Below are 7,692 nucleotides of genomic sequence, written 5' to 3' on the forward strand. Positions count from 1 at the left end.
AGCCCTGAATTCAATCCCTGAACCATATGGCCTCTTAGAGCCTCCAGGAACACACACACACACACACACACACACACACACACACACACACACACACACACACACACACACACCAATCTAGTAGTGAATACCAAGTCCCACTGAATGGGTCATCTGGGCCTGGGTTGAATACAAGAGCCCAAGGACCTAGGGCTGCTTGGTCCCCCAGTGCCCAGGGGCATCCAGGACCAGTTAGTGATTTTCAAGGGCCCATGTAGCACTGGGGATTATTGAATAGGCTGAATCTTGGCCAGTGTCCTGTGCCCTGTGCTGTCTTCTGAGCCTTTAATTCTTCTTTAAAGGAAAACTGAGCAAGGCAAAGATTTGGAAGCTCTCAAACTTATGAGGCCAAGACTCAAGCTGCTCCCAGACCCCTCCCCAGAAGTCCTATCACCTCTTAGTCAGCTCCTGGACCCCTGTTTTGGATCATCTCACTGCCACACTCCATCCACCTATAGACTTCTGCAACCCTGATAGTCCTATGCTTCTGTAGACTCTGTCGAGAAGCCTCAATCCCTTTTCATCTTTCTTTACCTCCACTCCTGCATGGGATCCCAGGAAAAGACAACTTGTCCTTTGACTTCCTTAATCAGCTTTCCTGGGGGCAGTGGCAAGTGGTGAGAGGTCCAGGGCATGGTCCAGGGCATGGTCCAGGCCATACCCATAGCTTCATGGCCTGGTCTCAGTCTATTTTTGTTTGTTTTTGTTTTTGTGTTTTTGGGTCACATCCAGCATCTGACTCAGGGGTTACTCCTGGCTCTACGCTCAGAAATCACCCCTGGCAAGCACGGGGGACCACATGGGATGCTGGGATTCGAACCACCGTTCTTCTGCATGAAAAGCAGGCACCTTACCTCCATGCTATCTCTCCAGCCCAGTCTCAGTCTATCTTCCTTGAAGATTGGGGAAAGTCCACCTGCACAGTGATGAGCAAGACAACAGCAGAGCAATAAATAGTACGGTAGAGAAGGCATTTACCTTGCACAAGGCTGATTCAAGTTAAATCCCTGGTACCCCATATGGTTCTCTGTGGCCCCACTAGGAGTGATCCTGGAATGCAGAGCCAGGAATAAGCCCAGAGCACTTCTAGGTGTGGCCCCAAAACTAATAAAAAGAAAAAACAAATCAGTGTCTGTGGCCATTCACAGGTGAAAAATCTGAAGTCCCTGCACCTGGGCTCCTAGACTGGCAAGAAGTGGGGGTCCAAGGAAATGGGCTTCTCCCCTCCCAGGAACTCCAAGGGAAAAGCAGCCTCAAGCACGAGAGAGCAGCCCCCTCAGCTCCCTATCATCTGCTCGTGGTCTAGTGTGACACTGGAAAGTCTGTCGCTCTGAGTTTCTGTGACCTCCAGAAGCTGAGCAGGAGCCGGCAGCACCAACCTGGCCCCTCACACCAGACCTTCCCAAGACTCTGGCAGGTGCTGGCCAGTCCTGCTGTGAGAGCAGGTTGGAGAAGGGTGCGGTGGGGCTGGTACAGGCACCAGGGAGCAGCACCCTGCCAGTCCCCCAGGCACACCAGTGGGCTTGGCTCCCAGGCCATGTCATGGTGCCCTGATCCTGACTACCCCATAGCCTCAGCAGGAGTGAGCTGAGGCAGATGCTGTCCTCTCCACCCCCATGCAGGGCCAGCTCGCTCATCTAGCCTTGCCAGCAGAGGAGCCAGAACCAAGCCCCAATTGTCTCCAGAGCTTCAAGGACAAGTCTGGGGAACCTGTCCCCACAGGCCAAGCCGGCGCCTCCCAGGTGACTCATCACTGAGCCATCTTCCTGTCTCTCCCTCTGGGGGACCTGGGGTCCTCAAGAAGTTGGAGACTAGCCCTCCCCCCCCCCCCAGCTTTTTCTCTCTTCATGGGCCTGTGTCTGCAACTTGGCAGACACTTCACTTGGCCAAGTGAAGCCAGGATGAGAGTAGCACCTCTAGGCTGCCCAGAAGGAGCAGGAGCCTGGGAAGGATCCTGGGAATAGGTCTGTGTGATGTTTCATGTCCTAGTGTCAAGCTGGGCCCCCTGCAGTCTCCTTCCTTCTGCACTTACTTATTCCCTGCACCCTATTCTTTGCTGTTACTGAGCAGGACACTGGCAAGGTTGCACACATGTCTTGGGCTCGTTGACTGGCACAGCACTGCGTGTGCCACTGAGATGTTCATACATCTCTTTGGGCCATTCTGGAGGATCAAACACCAGCTCAGGTAAAGACAACTCACTGTTGGAAAGTCTTTTATTTTTGTTTTTTAGTTTGGGTTTGGGGCTTGGGGCCACATTGGGCAGTGCTTAGAGACTGATCCTGGCTCTGTGCTCAGCAGTACCCCTGAAGATGCTCTGGGGACCCTATGTGGGGACCATTTGTGATTCCAGGGGTTTGAATCAGGCTTGATGCTGCTGCAGCCACACATTAGAATCTGGCTTCTGTCAGACACTTATCTCAAATCACAAAAGCTTCCTTTAAACAGTTACCAGCAACTTCTCTGTGGAAGCTTCCAGGCAGCACTTGGAAATGGAATGTCACTTCCATCGCCCCTGCCTATTCCATGATTCTTTGTTGTAGCCAAAGACTCTCGAGTCTCTGAGCCAGTCCTTAGACATGGCTTCCTGAAGTCAGTCCACTTGGCCTGTGTCCTCCAGAAGTATCCCCACTTGTCCCTGTCTGACATGGCATCAGGCCAGCAGAGTGCACAGGCCAGGCCCTCCTGGACTAGCAGCCCCTGGGGTCCTGTGAGAGCTGTGACTGGCCTGCACTGAATGGGATTAGCGAATTAGCTGGCACCTTTGTTCCAGTGTATTGTTTCAGTATGGTCCCCTCAGCCAACTAGGAGTGAGCACAGAGCCAGAGTGAGTCCTAGGTACCACCAGAGTGGCCAACAAGCAAAGCGAATTCTGAGATAGTCACTGTGAGACTTGGGGCCAGGAATGAGCTGTCACTCAGCTCTGCTTGACAGCTCAGAGGATGTGCCTCAGAGTATGGCAGCAACTGAGCAAACAGGAGTCACCACAGAGAGGCCCAGTGACCTGCCCGAAGCCCCACAGTCCATCTGGGCAGTCTTACTGGACTCGACAAACACACTGGGCTGCAGAGAAGAGCTGTATGGTGTGCCTGGCAGGGGGCACAGGGAAGTGGCTGTGTTGAACCCAGTTCCTGTTGGCCTCCTGCACACCCAGCCTAGCCTGTGCTAAGTCCAGCAGGGTCCATCAGTCTCCTTCCTGACAAAGGCAGAAAGGCCCAGATTGCCAGGCCATGGCTTGTAGGAGGGGAGGGATGAAGGCAGACACCAGGCCTTGGGCTGTAAGCTTAAAAACCAGGGGACAGAGAAGGGTTCTGGCCCTGCCTCCCCTAGAGAGCTGGTACCTCACGTTTTTGCTTTTTGGTTGTTGTTTGGGGCTTTTGGTAGCGGGGAAGTGGGCTCTCCCCAGCAGTGCTCAGAGCTGCAATCAGGGATCTCTCTTGGTGAAGCTTGGGGGTGCTGTACCTGACACCTTGAACCTTGGTTGACCACATGCAAGGAAAGCAGGCTCCCCACTGTTCTATCTCTCTGGCCCCAACAGAACTCACTTTTGCACCCAGAGAATAAAATGTGGCAAGGAAGGAAGCAAGAAGCTTCTGACAGATGATGGTCAATTGGAGCACAAGGTACCCCAGACTGACTATTTCAGGGTCCTATTAAGCTCTCAGGAAATTCCAGCTCCTAAAAGCACTTCTTTGACCCAAAAAGTGCTTCTGTCTGTAGGCTATGTGCAGGTCTCACTCAGGCACTGTTGGGTCCATGTGGGTCTCCTGTAAAGTCTGTGCTCCTCAGGCAGGAGCTCTGGACTCAATATCCCCTGCCCCTGGCAAGGGATGTTGAGAGATATTTGTGGCCCACACTGTACCAGTTCTGTAAACTGCAGACTCCAAGACCCGTTTTTTGACTCCATTGTTCTATGACTTCAATCACTCTCTAATCTCAGTGTTGAAAGAAGCTTTCCCTCACCCCAACTGGAACCAATCACTAATTGGCTTCTCAAGAGGAGCTCCAACTCAGGGCCAAGGGCAGGAAACATGGCAGCCATATGGGGGCACCATATGGGACACCGGGATTCAAACCAAGTTCTGTCTTGGATCGGCTGCATGCAAGACAAATACCCAACCACTGATATTTCTCCAGCCCCAGAACACAGCAGGTATTCTGTATAAAAGAAAGAAAACAGGGGCCAGAGTAATAGCACAGTGATAAGGTGTTTGCCTTGCATGCGGCCAACACAGGATGGACCCTGTTTGAATTCCGGCATCCCATATGGTCCCTGAGCCTGCCAGGAGCGACTTCTGAGCACAGAGCCAGGAGTAACTCCTGAGCGATGCCAGGTGTGACCCAAAAGCCAAAAAAAAAAAAAAAAGAAAAGGAAAGGAAAGAAAGAAAGAAAGAAAGAAAGAAAGAAAGAAAGAAAGAGAAAGAAAGAAAGAAAGAAAGAAAGAAAGAAGAGAGAGAGAGAGAGGGAGAAGAAGAAAGAAGAAAGAAAGAAGAGAGAGAGAGAGAGAGAGAAAGAAAGAAAGAAAGAGAGAGAAAGAAAGAAAGAGAGAAAGAGAAAAGAAAACAGGGACCAGAGTGATGGCACAGCAGTAGGGCATTAGCTTTTACATGCGGCTGACCCAGAGCGGACCACAGTTCGATCCCCCAACGTCCCATATGGTTCCCCAAGCCAGGAGCGATTTCTGAACACATAGCCAGGAGTAATCCCTGATTGCCACCGGGTGTGGCCCAAAAATAAAAAGTAAAAAAACAAAAACAAAAACAAAAAAACCAATGTGGTGTGGGCCGGAGAGACAGTTCAAAGGACTGGAGTGGGCTCAGTGTGTTGGGATCTGGGTTTGAGCCCCAGCACAGGTTGCCAGGTGTGACCAACAAACAAAACAAAGCACAGCAGAACCTCCCTGCCTTCTCTATTTTGGGGTGAGGAGGAGCTTCTCTGAACTTCCCAAGTGAACCAAGAAGGGTGGGGTGAAGAGGCACCCTCTACTGTCAGCAGTGGCAACGGCTTGTCACTGCAGCTGCACTGGGGCCTGTTGATGCTGCTGCTGCTGATGGGATAAATGGGAATGTGCCCAGAACTTACTCCTGGGTCTGAACCCAGGAATCACTCCTCGTGGGGTCAGGAGCCCATATGGCGTGCCGAGGATTGAATCTGGGTCTGCTACGTGCAAGGCAAGCAGCCTTCGCACTGTACTATTTCTTCGGCCCAAAAGAGGCCTGTTCTTGTCCCTGTTTATTGACCACCACCTCCCATGCTCTTAACAGCCTGAGCCCCAAGACCACAGTTAGTTGGGTTTTCCCCCTCAAGTTTTAGTAAAAGAACTATGATTTACAAAGCTTTGGATAGTTGAGTTTTAGGCATATAATGTTCTAGCTCAAATCCCACAACTAGTGCCAACTTTCATCTCCCAGTATTCCCATGTTCCCTCCTGCCCCTTGCTCTACCCTACCCCCACGCCTGCCACTTTGACAGGGACATTTTTATAGTTTGGATCTCGTATTTTCAGTGTTGTTGAGGTATATTTCCAGCATACCAGTCTATCCAAAGGTCCTGACACCCTGATCACCATTACTTTTCTCGCTCATCTTTCTTCCTCTCTTGATCTTTTTCTTTCTCTGTTTTCCTCCCTATACTCTAGGATTAAGGGTAAACTAAGCATCCCCCTTATTACATTGCATTTCTCAGCCAGTTATTCTATATACCACAAAGAAGAAACAGGATTCTGGGTTTTTGTTTTGTTTTGTTTTGTTTTTGTTGTTGTTGTTGTTGTTGTTGTTTGGGCCACATCTGGTGGTGCTCAGGGGTTCCTCCTGGCTCTCTGCTCAGAAATCACTCCTGGCAGGCTCAGGGCATCATATGGGATGCTGGGAATCAAACCCAGGTCCATTCTGGGTCTGTTGCTTGCAAGGCAAATGCCCTACCACTGTGCTATCTCTCTGGCCCCTGAATTTTTCCTTCTGATTTACTTCACTCAACGTGATGTCTTCCATTTTCATCCAGGCTGCAAAAAATTGCATGCTTTCATTCATTTATTTCAGCTGCATAATATTCCATTGGATATACATACTACCACATCTTCGTAATCTATTCATCAATCACCAGATACCTAAGTTGATTCCATATCTTAGATATTGTACTAAGTACTGTAATAAATAAAGGTGTTCTTTTCAATGAATATTTTTAAGTTCTGGGAGTTGATGCCCCAAAGAGAAACTCCAGGATTATATGGCAGCTCAATTCTAAATTAACCAAAGTATTTCCATACTGTTTTCCACAAACAACCTTCCCACCAGCAGTAGATGAGAGTTCTTCCCTCACCACATCTCTACTAGCATAGATTGTTCCTACTATTTCTTTTTTTTGTTTTTTTTTGTTTTTGTTTTTGTTTTTTTTTTTTTTGGGCCACACCCAGCTATGCTCAGGGGTTACTCCTGGCTGTCTGCTTAGAAATAGCTCCTGGCAGGCACAGGGACCATATGGGACACTGGGATTCGAACCAACCACCTTTGGTCCTGGATCAGCTGCTTGCAAGGCAAACGCCGTTGTGCTATCTCTCAGGACCCTGTTCCTACTATTTCTTGATATGCACCATTCTCACTGATGTGACATTAATTCTCATTGTCATATTGATTTCAATTTTCCTAATAATAAATGATGTTGGGCTTCTTTTTTTTTTTTTTTTTTTGGGTCACACCCAGCAGCTCAGGGGCTGCTACTCCTGGCTCTATGTTCAGAAATCACACATGGCAGACTTGGGGGAACCATAGGGATCCCAGGATTTAAACCATCGTCCTTCTGCATGCAAGACAAACGCCCTACCTCAATGCTATCTCTCCGGCCCCCGTGCTTCTTTTTTTTTTTGAGCAAGCTGGCCATCCACCTATTTTCCTCCGAGAAGTAGTTGTTCTTTTTCCTCCCTATTTTTTTTCCCATCAAAGACTTTTATTGCCATTTACATCATACATAATAAGAGGGCAGCAAATGAAAATATTACATATAGATGTTTTATGAACATCTGGGGCTCATGCAGCCCCCATTTCAGATGCAGCAGATGCATTTGTCTGATGTCCCTTTGTACACACAGCCCTGAGCACACTTGGCATAGCCTGTGGTGCAGTAGGAGCAGCAGCTTTTCTTGCATGAGTTGCACTCACAATCTTTGCACTTTTAGGGGCCTGTGTGGATACTGGTACCCCAGTGTAGCAAGAGCATTTGGGGGTCCATGAGACAGTAATAGAAGGACAGGGGGCAGGAGGGAGAGGAAAAGGTGCACTTGCTCAGCAGCTGTCCCATTCCCCCTTTTTGGGGGTAATTTTGGGGATATTTTTAAAATTAAATCACCATGAGATAGAGTTAAAAAGTTGATAGATGAATTTCAAACATACTGAATTTATTTTTGTTACTCTTTGTAAATACTTCATATGTCCTGGATATCAAACCCTTTGTCTGGTGTGTTGAATGCCAATATTTTCTTCCACTCAGTTGTCTTTTAGTTTTAGTCCATGTTTCTTTTACATGCAGCCACTCTTGAATTTGATATAGTCTCATTTGTTTAGGTTTTTTTTTTATTTGTTTAGTTTTGATTTAATTGCCTTTTCTGGTGGCATCATGTCATTGAAGATGACTTTGAGGTCCAAATCTTGGAGCATTTT

Source organism: Suncus etruscus, chromosome 3 (genome assembly GCF_024139225.1).
Source record: "Suncus etruscus isolate mSunEtr1 chromosome 3, mSunEtr1.pri.cur, whole genome shotgun sequence".
Taxonomy (NCBI): domain Eukaryota; kingdom Metazoa; phylum Chordata; class Mammalia; order Eulipotyphla; family Soricidae; genus Suncus; species Suncus etruscus.